The sequence below is a fragment of the Gopherus flavomarginatus genome, chromosome 4 (genome assembly GCF_025201925.1).
Source record: "Gopherus flavomarginatus isolate rGopFla2 chromosome 4, rGopFla2.mat.asm, whole genome shotgun sequence".
In the NCBI taxonomy this organism is placed as follows: domain Eukaryota; kingdom Metazoa; phylum Chordata; order Testudines; family Testudinidae; genus Gopherus; species Gopherus flavomarginatus.
The window spans coordinates 31,320,353-31,337,208 of NC_066620.1; the positions used below are offsets into that span (position 1 = coordinate 31,320,353).

Consider the following 16,856-nt stretch of genomic DNA (forward strand, 5'->3'; position numbering starts at 1 on the left):
AAGGAGTTTGAATCACAGTGATCTTTCAGGGTAACCCAGGGAGGGGCAACGGTGAGGGAAAGGGTTTACTTTCCTTGTGTCAAGATCCAGAGGGACTGGGTCTTGGGGGTCCCCGGGCAAGGTTTTGGGGGGACCTGAGTGTACCAGGCACTGGAATTCCTGGTTAGTGGCAGCGCTACAGGTACTAAGCTGGTAATTGAGCTAAGAGGAATTCATGCTGGTACCCCATCTTTTGGACTCTAAGGTTCAGAGTGGGGAATTATACCATGACAGGTGCTTTCTGTGCGACTGCACATGGCTAAGCAAAGAGAACAAACCCAAATCCCCGCTGTGCTTTGGGAGCCAGGTTTGCGATGGGAATTCTGTAGTTTGGATGACTTCAAGCCTGGACATTTGATTCTTTACCAGTTTCTCTGGCATTGGGGCATTTTTGTGCTTGCAGCTGTGATGGCCGAGTGGTTAAGGCATTGGAGTTGAAATCCAATAGGGTTCCCCTTCGCAGGTTTGAATCTTGCTCACAGCCAGGCCTGTGTTTTAGCCAGTCTCTCACCCAGGCAATACCTCTGTACAACCCCCTGAGACACTCTCAATTCTCTCCCTAAGCCAAGTAAATCCTGTTCTGCTCCTTTCATAGAGATGCCTGGGATGCCACTTCACACTATGTCCCTGAGGTGTCAGGCAAACTCTAGCACCTGACACCTCTGCCACTCACCTGGTGCCCCATAGATCAACCATAGCCCTGGTTCTGCTCCTCTCTCTCGAGTGCAAAAGAAGCCAAGTTAGCAACTCCATGGGAGCTCTGGTGCTGGAGAACCAACAGAGAAAAAATAGGTGCTCAGCACCCACTGGCAGCCAACTCCCCCCCGCCACTACAGGCCTTGCTGACAAGCTTCTCCTCTTCCCCTTCAGCACCTTCCACTTGCCAGTGATCAACTGTTCAGTGGGGTTCAGGAGGCGCTGGGTGGGGTAGGGGAGGAGCAGGGATGGGAAGAGGTGGGCGAGGGAGAGGAATGGTGCAATCTGGGAAGAGATGGGACAAGGGTGGGGGCTTGGGGGAAGGGGTGGAGTGGGGGCAGGGCCTGGGGAGGAAAGGGTGGATTTGTCCCAGACCCCGGATCGCTCTAGGGCCAGCCCCAAAGGGAAACGCTGACTATCACAGTGACAATAAAACTGACAAGCATTGTGGGGGAGACAGAGGGAGATCCGCACTCATCAGGTCCCTTCTCTCCCCCAAGGTGAGCCAGACATTGCTCTCTCCTGGCTCTCACTCTAGCAGCTGGACGCCAAGGAGCCATTTCCCCACTGGAAGTGCATTGAGTGCCCCTGTGGTGCTGGGGGGCTGGCACTGCTGCTGCTTATGGGGCTGGCAGGGGGGCTGATGTCTGCACAGACTCTCAGCTGCCAAGCCAAAGAGGGCACTTGGAACCTTACCAGACTGGCTCAGTGAAGACAGGAGGTTGACAGAGCAATACAGACGCTCTCCAGAGCATGGAGCAGCATCTGCCCATGCAGCTAGGCAATGAGCATTTCCCACAGCCTGGAGCCAAGAGGGAGGCGGCAGCTGCCGTTCCAGCTCCTCGGGGACAGACCCTGTCAGACAACAGCCACTTCTTACTCATCACAGCTAAGGGCGCTGGGTTCCTCCAGTGGGAGTGTGGAGCAGCCATTCATTTTCCTGTTCGCATTCCTCTCCCATGTGAAAATCGGGGAGGGGAGGCAGAAGCCCCACTTCCCTCCTGAAATGACGTCCAGTGAGGGAAGCCAGGACAACAGGGTAGGGCTGCAAGTAGTGGCCAGACTCTCACCGCCAGGGTCTGGTCTAGCTCAGAGTCCAGTTCAGCTTCATCCCCACGCCAGTGGCCCCTAGTCCCTTTCCACCACCAGGTCAACCCAGGCACTAAGACAGGAACAGGGTGAGGAAGCAAGTCAAGCCGAGCAAGGAAAGCAAAAGCGAGTCTTGTCTTCATGGGCCGCTCACAATGACGTCCTTTTTGTGTGCACTTGCTGCAGAAACATCCTGGACAGAGAAGCAACAGGCCAAAATAAACCCATATGGCTGCCAAAATAGCTCAGTTAGGTGAGCATTGGCCTGAAGCACTAAAGGTCCATAGATCAAGCCCAAGCTTTGGCAGGTTCTTTTATCCTCTTTGTGCAGGGGCATCTTGTTTTCTGGCAGCACAGCGACGCCTGCACCCAAAGTGAGGAGGGCTGGCCTGGGGCAAAGCAATTCTGGGGGCTCCTTCCATTAAAAAAAAGTTGCAATACTGTTTTCTCATGGGGCCCCTGTGGGGCCTGGGGCATAATGCCCCACTTGCCTCCCTTCTGGGTGGCACTGAAGGTAAGTCTCTGATCTTAGGCTCTGTAGTAGGAAAACATAGAATGGGCTTCTGCCCCTAGTTGGCCCACTTGACCTTTAACGATGAGAACTATCTTTCCCAACATGACAGGAAGAGAGCAAGGCAGAGTGACCATCAGGAATGGTGCTAGAGGGCTGCTGGGCAGTGACAGGCAGGGATTAGGGATGAAAACTCCTCTGCGCAGCTGAGCAAGTGCAGTACCAGGGAAAGGGCAACTGTGAAAATGGCTGTGTGGAAGGTGGAAGGGATTTGGGGGCCTAGGAGGAGGTTCTTGATGTTCAGTGCCTTGGAGCAGCTGCACTTGGACATGGTGGGTGTTCAGGAAATGCACATTAATAACTCTAGGGTAGCTCAAAAGGCAGAGGGTGATTGGAGGAAGGGCCTTCTGGCCAGGGAAGAATGATGTGGCCGGAGTCTTCTTTTTCACATTCGCGGTGCGAGTACAGAAGGTGGTGGCGCTCCAACCAGGGAGGGCATTACTGGTAGACTTTGTGCTCTGTGGCATTGGTTATAGCTATATTAGTGTGTATGGTCCCCAGTTAAGGCATGAGAGGGAAGATCAAAGGCTCCCTTCCTCTGGACTGCATGATGTTTGTTGTTGGGGGGAGGATTTTAATTGTGTCAGCTGGCCTGAGGACCGCTGGTCCCGTTTTTCGGACCGTCAGAGGAAACATTTTTACAATGAGCACTACCTGGCACAGGTCTGTAGTGAGGTCAGCTTAGAGAAGCTCACTCCAGCCAGAGAGGAGGTTCACTTTTCTGCAGGGACAGAGCAGGACTCGCATTGACCGGATTTATGCTTAGCTTTTGTGTCTTTAGCATGTTGCTTCTCAGATTCTTTCTTGGCCTGGCTTGTTACACTTTGACACTTAACAGGCCAGAGTTTGTGCACCTTCCTATTATCCTCACTAGGATTTGATTTCCAAATTTTGAGGGATGACTTTTTGCCTCTAAAAGCCTCCATTCCTCGGCCTTTTACCTAGAGTGGCGTTCTGCTGGTCCTCCTATTGTCGTTTCTGATTTAGGGCAAACGTTTCATCTGAGCCTCTAATTGCAGTGTTTTTAAACGATCTGCATGCTGCTTGCAGGCACCTAACACTTGTGACAGCAGCTTCTTTTAACTCCCATCTAACCATCTGTACTTATGCCGATAGGTTGACTTCAGGTCTTTAACTTTGAGTGGTAGCTGAGAAGATGGTAAATCGGACAGAAACCCGTTCGACAAACTTCTTCAATTCCTTGTTATTTCCTGACTTCTTTATTCATCGCCTTTTCCTTATTTCCTGGCTGGGGCAGTGGCCTGCCACGGAGCTCCCCGGCACCTCTGGCTGCCTGGGCTGAAGGCAAGAGGCAGGCCTGGGCAGGGTGAGGGCCTCCTGTCCCAGCCTGAGGCCACAGTACTTCCTCTTCCCCTTTTCTCACCCTGACCGGCAGGCGGCTGTTGCAGGAGAACACGAGAGAGGCTCTTGGGATGCTAGGCAGCGCTGTTTGGCTGTCAGGGGAAAGAGCCGACGCTCCCAACGTGACCTGCCATTGACTCGCGTGGCTCTGCGCTCCGTCACCTGAGGTGGGCCAGGCTGTGGATGTGACTGAGGCTTGGGCAGCATGGCCGCGCTTTCCTGACAAGGCATGAGGCAGGCCAAGGGCTTTGCACAGTGTACAGGGAAGTGGGAGGGAGGCATCTTTGAGCCTTTGTGTCTCATCCTTTTCTCCCTTGCTCCTTGAGCGGAGGTGAGAAGAAGCGAAACGCTCCTGGCTGAAGGTTTTGCGCTCAGCTTTGAGGATTAAGCCTGAGCCTCCAGCACGGCTGCCGGGAGATGGGCTTTTGCAGTGCGACCCCCACACTCTTGTAGGCAGCAGGTGAACCCACTGTGTCCAGGAGGGAGCCTTCAAGGTGGCAAAAGGGGAACATCACGGCTCCCAGCAGACCTTGAGGAGCCCATGAGGAGCCTTCAGTGGCATCCCTGGGGGAGCATAAACCCCACTCCTTTCCATTAACAGCTGACCTCACTGACCCACGATACCACAGAGACACCTACTAGCAGCTGGTTTGCCAGCGCTGCTGCCCAGCACCCTGCAGCGCTTCCTGCCAGTGCCAGAGCTCACCGGGCACTAGCCTGGAGCCAGGGCCTCTAGGTGCTGCTGAAGAAAAGCCAGCAGAGGGACACAGTGGAAGCGTCCTGTGCCCATACCACAGAGGTCAATCAATCAAAACCCCTTTCTGCTAGCACTGGGCCTCCTTCTTCTTACACTGGGCCCTCAAGTGAGGGGGTGGCTGGCACAGCGCCAAGAGTCTAACCTGTGAGGCAGGAGGTGGCTGATGCCCACAGCCTGCTGGAGAGCTCCCAGAAGCTTTAAGGGACAGAGACTCCTCAATACCCTTCGTAACAAGGGTTGGGGTTCACAGAGGCTAGTAAGGGGGTCCCTATATCTTCCCTATAACTCTGAGTGTCAGGTCACTGTGCAGCTTTGATCTAGAGCTCCGGTCCCAATGACCAACCAGCAGCCCACAGCCTCCCCCTGGGTCTGCCCCACCTGGTTACTCCTTACAGGCCGACCTTACCCTCCTTCCAGCCCCAGATTCGCCCCCTAATCGTCCTACTGCCACTCACAGCCACAGACGTGGAGGTGCTGGAGGAGGGAGGGGTGACTCTAGGGTGGAGTTCTTCTCTAAAGATGGCTGGCTGAAAGGTGGTGCTCAGCTCTGTCAGTCACCTGCCCAGTTGCCTCGTTGTCAGGGGATGCAGACATTTCTGTATGGCACATAAAGGGGCTATTTGGTGTTGAAGCAAATGTGAGGAATGTGCATTTCTGAGACGGAATTTTCATCTCTTCAGCAGCTGTACATCAGGGCCCCGGTAGCCTAATGGATAAAGCATTGGCTTCCAAAGCCAGAGATTGTGGGTTTGAGTCCCATCTGGGGTGAAAATCTACTTTCTTCTTGTGTATTGCAAGGAAACCTTGGCCTTGTTTTCAACAAGGAAGCTGGGAGATGTTTGAGCACAAAGTCCTGGATCTTGGGAACAATCACCAAGGATATTAGGAGGCTCAATCTGGTGACCTAATGGATGCAACCACACACCCCCATCCCAGGGCAGTCCCATCTGAGAACCAGGATCCATGGAGCAACATTCCCCTCCTGCCCTGACAGGTGGGCTATGCAGATGATGGTGGAGGGCAGCAGGAGAGGAGGTTGCACTAGCACTGCCTGGGCTGTATCTGCACCAAGGATAAATGGAGGGGGTCATGCAGCCTGTGCCTGACACTCCACAGTTCTACATTCACTCCAGGAACAAGTCAAATCCTGCACCAAGGCTGATGAATTCCCATGTGAGCACACAGTGCCCCTGTCCACCACACATGCTGCACACACATCAACTGCACCAAAAGAGACACAAACTGCACACTGAGGAGAAGGTTTGTTTCCAGGTTGCTTTTATTTCCAAAGGTGCTGAAGTGTGATCTCTCTTCTTTTTCTGTGGGCAGAAATGCAAAGGAGGAGACTCTCACATCCCTGAGCTGCCAGGGGACAGTGGCAGGAAGAAAACGCACTGCAATGAAATTTAAGAAACAGTCATAAATAATTTAACAATGAGAAGTAATTAAATGAAAAAAATCCAATGGACACACGTGCTGGTGGCTTGTTCCCACCCCAGAGAGTGAGGGGCAGGGAGTGTGTGAAAGGCGGGTGGTTAAGTCTGAGGGAGCATATTCATATTTCGTACAAGTTAAACAAATTATAGCAGCCAGCTACAAAATACTCCATTTGGTAACATCAATACAGAATATATAAATCTACAAGCAATACAGCCATACACAGCTAAGACAAGGTGTCCACTTAATACCAGAGTTCCCACAGCCAAATAGCTGGAAGTGCCTTCACAGTCACTGCTAAATGAAACAACATTGTGCAGAACCAAGACCAGCCCTGCTGTGCCGTTAGGAAGGCCTGAAGGAAACTCAGCAAAACAATCTATGATTCTGTGCTTCTACTTAGTAGTTACCAAGTGTGATCAATGAAAGGGGGTGGACATCCAGCCAGCCAGTAGCTATAAAATCCCTCTCAGGCCTGGTCTACACTATGACTTTAGGTTGAATTTAGCAGCGTTACCGCGATTTAACCCTGGACCCATCCACACGACAAAGCCCTTTTTTTCAACTTAAAGGGCTCTTTACATTGATTTCTTTACTCCACCTCCAATGAGGAGATTAGCACTGAAATTGGCCTTGTCGGGTTGAATTTAGGGTAGTGTAGACGCAACTCAACAGTATTGGCCTCCGGGAGCTATCCCAGAGTGCTCCATTGTGACCATTCTGGACGGCGTTCTCAACTCAGATGCACTGGCCAGGTAGACAGGAAAAGGCCCACGAACTTTTGAATTTCATTTCCTGTTTGGCAGCGTGGCGAGTGGATCAGCACAGGTGACCATGCAGAGCTCATCAGCATGATGTGCACATTGCCCGGCCCGTACTTTGTGAGAAGTCTATGACCATGTCTATGTCCTCATTACTCTCGTCACTGCACTGCTGTCGCCTCCTTGCCTGGCTTTGCTTTTGCAGCTTCTGGTTCTGCACTGAAAAAAGGCACGAAACAATTGTCTGCCATTGCGCTGATGGCAGGAGGGGTGACTGATGGCATGGCTTACAGGGAATTAAAATCAACAAAGGGGGTGGCTTTGCATCAAGGAGAAACACAAACAACTGTCACACAGAATGGTCCACTCAAGGATTGAACTCAAAACCCTGGGTTTAGCAGGCCATTGATGTCACAGAACAAATCAGGTCAATTTCTTGTTTTGACACATCCAGCTTTTACATCTTAGGCTGGTAGTACAACTGCTAGCCATTGTCATCTCCTGGCTGCTCACCAGAAGACAGTGCAGTAGGACTGCTGGTCATCATCATCTCCTGGGTGCTTGATAGAAGATCGGAATGACCTGGCTGAGTCATTCCCATGTTTGCCCAGGCGCCCCTAACTGACCTCACCGAAATTGACTAAAAAAGCACCTAAGAGTATGACAACGATAGCTATCAATCATAATACATCTTTTGCTGCCAAAAGGCAATGACTGACTTTTCTGCTCCTTTCCCGCAGAACTACCTCAAACGTACTGTCAATGGCATCAAATGAATTCCTTGCCATGGTAGGGCCTCAGGCATTGGTGCACCCCAATCCCTCCGAGGTGATCGGCTGGTTCCTTCCAGTCTTAAACGCTAGGAATGTGACTCAAAGGGTGTCATGGTACAATTCCCCACTCTGAACCTTAGCGTCCAAAAGATGGGGTACCAGCATGAATTCCTCTAAGCTTAATTACCAGCTTAGAACCTGTAGCACTGCCACCAACCAGGAATTCCAGTGCCTGGTACACTCTGGTCCCCACAAAACTTTGCCCGGGGACCTCCAAGACCCAGACCCTCTGGATCTTAACACAAGGAAAGTAAACCCTTTCCCTCACCGTTGCCTCTCCCAGGCTTCCCCTCCCTGGGTTACCCTGGAAGATCACTGTGTGATTCAAACTCCTTGAATCACAAAATAGAGAGGACAATTCACCTTCCTCCCTCCTTCTCTTTTCCCCTCCCAGACTCTTCCTAAGAGAAGTAATCCTGGCACAGAGAGAAATCAGCCTCTCTCTCCCTCTTCCCTCCTTTCTCCCCACCAATTCCCTGGTGAATCCAGACCCAGTCCCCTGGGGTCTCACCAGAATAAAAAAACAATCAGGTTCTTAAACAAGAAACTTTTAATTAAAGAGAGAAAAACAGTAAAAATTAGCTTTGTAAATTTAAAATGGAATAGGTACAGGGTCTTTCAGCTATAGACACTGGGAACACCCTCCCAGCCTAAGTATACAAGTACAAATTAAAATCTTTTCAGCAAAATACCAATTTGAACTCCTTTCAGCCAAATACACATTTGAACTTCTTCCAACCAAATACACATTTGCAAATAAAGAAAACAACCATAAGCCTAACTCGCTTTATTTACCTAGTACTCACTATTCTGAATCTATAAGAACCAGTATCAGGGAGATTGGAGAGAATCCTGGCTGCACATCTGATCCCTCTGAGCCCCCAGAGTGAACAACAACCAAAACTAACAGCACAGCACAAAAACTTCCCTCCCTCAAGATTTGAAAATATCCTGTCCTCTGATTGGTCCTCTGGTCAGGTGACAGCCAGGCTTACTGAACTTGTTAACCCTTTACAGTCAAAGAGATATAAAGTATTTCTGTGCTATTAACTTTTCTTATCTGTTTATGACACGCCCCCCAAATCGCTGACAGTGTGGAAGTACACTGGCAGTGATTTCTCCCTAGAACTTCAAAATCAACAGATCAATAAACACATGCATCCTTACATATGCCACTAATTAAGTAAAACTACAAGATTTTTCACATTGTAAGGACAATTTTTAACCAGTTGATTTTACGGAACTTTCACAGGAGAGTGCATCAACTTCTTGATCTGTTGCCACTGCAGACCTTTCCCGGTTGTGGAGAGGGTCACCTCTCCCACGCCACCGTTACTTTTCCCTTTATCGTAGACACCGTCAGGCCATTCAGCGTCATCTCCTCCTTGGGCTGTGAACTGACAAACCTGTAAGTCTCTGTAATAAAAGGGCTTGAGAGAATTAACGTGGTACACTCGGGGCTTTAGGGAGGAATTGGGAAATGCTATGAGGTAGTTAACAGCTCCTAGGCGCTCTTGGACCGTGAATGGCCCTTCCCATGATGCTTCCATTTTATGGGCCTGTTGCGCCTTTAAGACCATAACCTGGTCTCCTACCTTGAAGGAACACTCTCTGGTATGTCTATCATACCAGGCCTTTTGCTCTTCCTGAGCATCCTTTAGTTTCTCTTTAGCAAGGGCTAAAGAGTGTCAGAGGGTTCTTTGTAGGTTGCTTACAAAGTCCAGAATATTAGTCCCTGGAGAAGGCATAAACCCCTCCCATTGCTGCTTCACCAACTGTAATGGCCCCTTAACTTCGTGGCCATACACAAGCTCAAACGGTGAGAACCCTAAACTGGGATGTGGTACAGCCCTGTAAGCAAAGAGCAAGTGCTGCAACACTAGATCCCAGTCATTGGAATGTTCATTCACGAATTTACGTATCATGGCCCCCAAAGTTCCATTAAACCTTTCCACCAGGCCATTGGTTTGATGGTGGTACGGGGTGGCAACTAATTGATTTACCCCATGAGTTTCCCACAGTTCTTTCATGGTCCCTGCCAGGAAATTAGTTCCTGAATCCGTAAGGATATCAGAGGGCCAACCTACCCTGGCAAAAATGTCTATTAGGGCCTGGCACACAGTTTTGGCCCTGGTGTGGCCTAGAGCTACTGCTTCTGGTCATTGGGTAGCAAAATCCACAAAAGTCAGTATGTACTGCTTTCCTCTGGGTGTCTTTTTTGAGAAAGGACCCAGAATATCCACAGCTACTCGCTGAAATGGGACTTCTGTTATGGGAAGTGGCTGGAGAGGGGCCTTGACCTGGTCTTGGGGCTTTCCCACTCTTTGGCACACCTCACAAGACCGGACATACTTGGCAACATCCTTGCCCATCCCCTCCCAGTGAAAGGACTTCCCCAACCTGTCTTTGGTTCTGTTCACCCCAGCATGGCCACTGGGATGATCATGGGCTAAGCTTAAGAGCTTCCCCTGGTACTTAGTTGGAACCACCAACTGTTTTTGTGGATGCCAGTCTTCCTGGTGTCCACCAGAAAGAGTCTCCCTATATAAAAGCCCTTGTTCTATAACAAACCGGGATCGGTTAGAAGAGCTGAGAGGTAGTGGGGTGCTCCGTGCCACTGCCCAAGCTTTCTGAAGGCTGTCATCTGCTTCCTGCTCAGTCTGGAACTGTTTCCTTGAAGCTGGAGACACCAGTTCTTCCTTAGACTGTGGACTTGGGCTTGGTCCCTCTGGAAGCGATGTAGGTGATGGTGTTGTTTCCATTGCTGGTGAACCGCTCTCCGCTGGTGCACCAGGAGGTATTTCAGGCTCTGGCTGAGCCTCTTGGGTATGGTTGTCTGCTGTTTCTGCCAGTTCAGACTCACTGACGCCCTCTGGCGTTGGGGTTGAAGATGCGTTTGCAAGCGCTGGCATCAGTGCTGGCAATGGTTCTGGTGCTGGTTGCGTTTCCAGGTCTGGGTCTGGGACTGGAAGTACTGTGGCTGTTGCAGTCGTTGGCAGGGGATCCGGGTCCACTATCTCTGTCTGGGTCTCTGCTAACACAGACGGGGCCCCCGTGGACGGCTCAGGAACAGGGATGGGTCTGGAAGTTTGCCTGGCTTGGCAACGTGTAACCATTCCCAGCCTCTTGGCCCACTTTACCTAGTTGGCCAAGTCTTCCCCCAGTAGCATGGGGATGTGATCATTGTTGTAGACTGCAAATGTCCACATTCCTGACCAGCCTTTGTACTGGACAGGCAGTTTAGCTGTAGGCAAGTTTACCACTTGGGACATGAAGGGGAAAATTGTCACTTGAGCCTTTGGGTTGATGAATTTGGGGTCCACCAAGGATTGGTGGATAGCTGACACTTGTGCCCCCGTGTCTCTCCACGCGATAACCTTCTTTCCGCCCACTCTCAAAATTTCCCTTCGCTCTGAGGGTATTTGAGAGGCATCTGGGCCTGGGGATCTTTGGAGTGATGGAGATATAATGAACTGCACTCGGTTGGGGTTCTTGGGGCAGTTGGCCTTTATATGTCCCAGTTCATTACACTTGAAGCATCGCCCAGCTGACTGGTCACTGGACCGAGGTGGGTTACTGGAGATAGGTGAGGTGAGAGAATAGGGCGTCAGCGGCTTTCCTTGGGTTGTAGGTGTGGTCCTGGGTTGCCCTCGATGATAGGGTTTATTTTCGGTGTGCCCCCTGGGGTAGTCGCTCCCCTTGACAGTAGCTTTTTTCTTTTCTGCCACTTCCATCCATTTGGCTCCAATCTCCCCTGCCTCAGTTGCCGTTTTGGGTTTCCCATCTAGGATGTACCTTTCTATTTCCTCAGGAACATCATCTAAGAACTGCTCCATTTGTATCAGGAGGTGCAGCTCGTCCAGATTGTTAACCTTTGTTCCTGATATCCAGGCTTCATAATTCTTTGCAACGTGGTAGGCGTGTTGGGGGAATGACACATCTGGTTTCCATTATAGGGCTCTGAACCGCCGACGGGCATGTTCAGGTGTTATCCCCATTCTGTATCTGGCCTTGGTTTGAAAAAGTTTATAATCGTTCATTTTCTCCTTAGGCATTTCAGCCGCCACCTCTGCTAAGGGTCCACTGAGCAGTGGCCTCAATTCTACCATGTACTGGTCTTCAGAGATGCTGTACTCAAGGCAGGCTCTTTCAAAATTTTCTAAGAAGGCCTCAGTGTCATCACCTGCCTTGTAGGTGGGAAATTTCTTGTGCTGCGGAACAATTATTGGCGAAGGGTTGTTAGGATTGGCTGGGTTCTGTTGCTTAGCCTTTTCTAATTCCAGGGCCTGCCGGTGGGTTTCCCTCAGGAATTCCAACTCTCTCCTGTGGGCAGCCTCCTTTTCTCTTTCTCTTAGCTCCATCTCTTTTTGTTTTATTTCTAGTTCTTGTATTTTTTTTCCATTTCTCGTTGGTGGGCTGCCTGTCTGATCTTTTCTTCTGTATCCAGTTTTGCCTTGGAAGTCATGGTTCCTGTTTTCTTGTGTTGTGGTGCCCTCTGCTGGTTTACTGTCTGAATTACTGTTCCTCTGCTGCCTGCTCTGTTGCTAAGCAACGGAGTCTTTCTAACAAGCTTTCCCTAATAAAATTAGAACAAAAGGAAACCTTTCATTTGCAAATGTGTTTTGCTGGTGTATGGTGACTCACAACTGGAGTCCCTTTGTTTAACAAAGATCCTTGTTAAACTCTAATGCCTCTGCCTTCAGGCAGTCTGTCTGCACAACCAGAAAGGAGAAAAGGAAAAAATTTTCTGGCTGTTATTTATTTTTAAAAACCCTCTCTCCTGCTTACAAACAGCTAGCAGAGAGAAAAGAGAGAGAAAAAATCCTACTGGCTTTTGCTTCTAAACCCAAACCTCTCAGTCTGCCTGCAGATAGCTAGCAGGGAGAGAAATAAAAACCTCACTAGCTTTTGGATTCTATCTTATCTATCTATCTATCTATCTATCTATCTATCTATCTATCTATCTATCTATCCATCCCACGCGCTGCACACCATGTCATGGTACAATTCCCCACTCTGAACCTTAGTGTCCAAAAGATGGGGTACCAGCATGAATTCCTCTAAGCTTAATTACCAGCTTAGAACCTGTAGCGCTGCCACCAACCAGGAATTCCAGTGCCTGGTACACTCTGGTCCCCACAAAACTTTGCCCGGGGACCTCCAAGACCCAGACCCTCTGGATCTTAACACAAGGAAAGTAAACCCTTTCCCTCACCGTTGCCTCTCCCAGGCTTCCCCTCCCTGGGTTACCCTGGAAGATCACTGTGTGATTCAAACTCCTTGAATCACAAAACAGAGAGGAAAATGCACATTCCCCCCTCCTTCTCTTTCCCCCTCCCAGACTCTTCCTAAGAGAAGTAATCCTGACACAGAGAGGAATCAGCCTCTCTCTCCCTCTTCCCTCCTTTCTCCCCACCAATTCCCTGGTGAATCCAGACCCAGTCCCCTGGGGTCTCACCAGAATAAAAAAACAATCAGGTTCTTAAACAAGAAACTTTTAATTAAAGAGAGAAAAACAGTAAAAATTAGCTTTGTAAATTTAAAATGGAATAGGTACAGGGTCTTTCAGCTATAGACACTGGGAACACCCTCCCAGCCTAAGTATACAAGTACAAATTAAAATCTTTTCAGCAAAATACCAATTTGAACTCCTTTCAGCCAAATACACATTTGAACTTCTTCCAACCAAATATACATTTGCAAATAAAGAAAACAAACATACGCCTAACTCGCTTTATCTATCTAGTACTCACTATTCTGAATCTATAAGAACCGGTATCAAGGAGATTGGAGAGAATCCTGGCTGCACATCTGATCCCTCTGAGACCCCAGAGTGAACAACAACCAAAACTAACAGCACAGCACAAAAACTTCCCTCCCTCAAGATTTGAAAGTATTCTGTCCTCAGATTGGTCCTCTGGTCAGGTGACAGCCAGGCTTACTGAACTTGTTAACCCTTTACAGTCAAAGAGATATAAAGTACTTCTGTGCTATTAACTTTTCTTATCTGTTTATGACAAAGGGCCACAACAGTCCTCCTTGTCTGCTCCTATGAACTATCCTTCATCTGGGCAAAACATTTACAGAGACTGTTTCCTAAGTTAAAACGATGGCATTGTCCCAATGGGAAAGGGGTGGAAAATTTCTCTTCTGTGGGAGACGAGGGAAAGAATGATCCAAACCATGCAATTAATTCTGGAAGGTAGACTAAGGAGAGTGGTTTAAGAACCTACACAGAATAGACTAATGGTATGTCTACACAATGGGATTATTCTGATTTTACAGAAACCGGTTTTATAAAACATTGTATAAAGTCAAGTGCACGAGGCCACGCTAAGCACATTAATTCGGCGGTGTGTGTCCATATACCGAGGGTAGTGTCGATTTCCAGAGCGTTGCACTGTAGGTAGCTATCCCATAGCTATCCCATCGTTTCCGCAGTCTCCCTCACCCATTGGAATTCTGGGTTGAGATCCCAATGCATGATGGGGCAAAAACAGTGTCGCAGGTGTTTCTGGGTAAATGTCGTCACTCAATCCTTCATCCATGAAAGCAATGGCAGACAATGATTTAGCACCCTTTTTCCCTGGATTGCCCTGGCAGACGCCATAGCATGGCAACCATGGAGCCTGTTTTGCCTTTTGTCACTGTCACCGTATGTGTACTGGATGCTACTGACAGACACGGTACTGCAGTGCTACACGGCAGCATTCATTTGCTTTTGCAAGGTAGCAGAGACGGTTACCATCCCTATTGTACCATCTGCTATTGTAAATTGGCAATGAGATGATGGTTATCAGTCATTTTGCATCCTTTGCAATTGGAAATTGGCAATGATGGTTATCAATCCTTTTGTACTGTCTGCTGCTGTCAGGGTGCTCCAGGCTGTCCTTGCTGAACTTGGCTGGGGCTGCATGGACAAAAATAGGAATGATTCCCCGGTCATTCCCTTCTTTATGTTTTGTCTAAAAATAAAGTCAGTCCTCCCTAGAATATGGGGCAAGTGTACTAGAGAACCAGAGAGCACAGCTGCTTGGGGTCAAAGCCCCAGAGATCCTGCAGAAATGATGAGCTGCATGCCATTCTAGAGGCTGACTGTGCAGCCTCTAGAACCCCACCTCTTGCTTCCCTCCTCCCCCAACCCTCCTGGGCTACTGTGGCAGTGTTCCCCCATTTGTGTGATGAAGTAAAAAGAAACACTTAGTTTTTAGTGAGATAAAATGAGGGGGAGGCAGGCTCCAGCTGCTATCATAGTCCAGGCAAGACATTAAAGGGTGGGGGGGGGGAGAGGAGCGCTGCTATGATAGTCCAGGGAGTACAGAATCTTCTTTAGACATGAAAGGGAGGGGGACTGATGGAGCTCAGTCTCCAGCTGCTATGATGAGGACTGTTACCAAGCCTTTTGTACCATCTGCCAGGAACGACTGGGAATCATTTCCATTTTGACCCAGGTGCCTCTGGCCGACGTCACCAAGACCAGCCAGGAGCACTCACCAGCTGATGATAGCAATGACTACCCACCACTTTGCACCATCTGCCACCAGGAAGGGGAGACTGGTGTTCAGTGCTGCAGCACCCTGTCTACCACCAGCATGCAGTAGACATAGGGTGACATGGAAAAAAAAGACGAGAAACTATTTTTTTCCTTTTTCTTTTGGGGGCAGGGTGAGGGAGGAGAAGAGTGGATCCCTGGGTCCCCTAACCCTAGATCCACTTGACCTACCCTTGGGGCCCCTAACCCTAACTCCAGGGGCCCTTCCTGTGGGGACTCTAACCCTAGCTCCAGGGGCCCCATTCGTGGGACCCCTAAGCCTAGCTCCAGGGGCCCTTCCCCTTGGTGCCCTAACTATAGCTCCAGAGACCTTACCTGCGGGTCCCTAAGCCCTAGCCACAGGGGCACTACCTGTAGGGCCTCTAACCCTCACTCCATGGGCCTCATACCTGGGGATTCTAACACCAGCTCCAGGGGCCCAACCCATGGTGCCCCTAACCCTAGCTCCAGGGGCTATACCCGTGGAGCCCCTAACCCTAGCTCCAGGGGCCCTACCCTTGGGGCCCCTAACCCTAGCTCCTGGGTCCCTACCCCTGGGGCCCCTAACCCTATCTACAGGGGACCTATCAGTGGCGCGCCTAACCCTAGCTCCAGGGGCTCTACCCGTGGGACCCTTAACCCTAGCTCCAGGGGCCCTACCCATGGGGCCCCAAACCCTATTTACAGGGGACCTTCCAGTGGCACCCCTAACCCTAGTTCCAGGGGCCCTACCCGTGGGACCCTTAACCCTAGCTCCAGGGGCCCTACCCATGGGGACCCTAACCCTATTTACAGGGGACCTTCCAGTGGCGCCCCTAAACCTAGCTCCAGGGGCCCCAACCCTGGGCACCATAACCCTAGCTCCAGGGACCCCATCCCTGGGGCCCCTATTCCTAGTTCCAGGGGCGCTACCAGTGGGGCCTCTAACCCTAGCTTCAGGAGCCCTGCCTGTTGGGACCCTAACCCTTACTCCAGGGGTCCTACCTGTGGGGCCTCTAACCCTAGCTCCAGGGGCTCTACCCCTGGGACCCCTAACCCTAATTCTAGGGGCCCTACCCGTGGGGACCTTAACCTTAGTTCCAGGGGCCCTATCCGTGGGACCCATTACCCTTCCTCCAGGGGCCCGACCCATTGGGCCCCTAACCCGAGTTCCAGGGGCCCCAACCCAGGGACCCTTAGCCTTTGCTCCAGGGGCCGTACCCCTCGGGCCCCTAACCCTAGCTCCACGTGCCTAACCCTTTAGCCCCCTAACTCTAGTTCCAGGGGCCCCACCCCTGAGACCTCTAACCTTAGCTCCAGGGGGAAAATCAACGGGGCCTCTAACCCTAGCTATAGGAGCCATAAACATGGGGCCTCTAACCCTGGATCCAGGGGCCCTACACACGGGGCCCCTAACCCTAGCTCCAGGGGCCCTACCCATGTGTTCCCTAACCCTAGCTACAGGGGCCCTACCCGTGGGATCTCTAACCCTGGTTTAAGGGGCCCTAGCCGTGGGGCCCCTAACCCTAGCTCCAGGGGTCCCACCCCGGGGTCTCTAACCCTAGCTCCTAGGACACTACCCCTGGTACCCCAAACCCTAGCTCCAGGAGCCCCACTCCTGGGACCCCTAACCCTAGCTCCAGGGCCCCATCCCTCGGGCCCCTATTCCTAGCTCCAGGGGCCCTACCCGTGAGGCCCCTAACCCTAGCTCCATGGGCCCTACCACTGGAAACACTAACCCTATCTCAAGGAACCTCACTCCTGGGACCCCTAACCCTAGCACCAGGGGCCTTACCAGTGG

At 50.7% G+C, this 16,856-nt stretch overlaps 1 non-coding gene across 1 annotated transcript; it reads left to right on the top strand.

The window, feature by feature from the left end:
* The first annotated feature begins 441 nt into the window (after nt 1-441).
* On the top strand, nt 442-523 carry TRNAS-UGA (transfer RNA serine (anticodon UGA)). Its single transcript has one exon. It is a non-coding gene; the product is annotated as a tRNA-Ser (tRNA).
* Nucleotides 524-16,856: the final 16,333 nt, after the last annotated feature.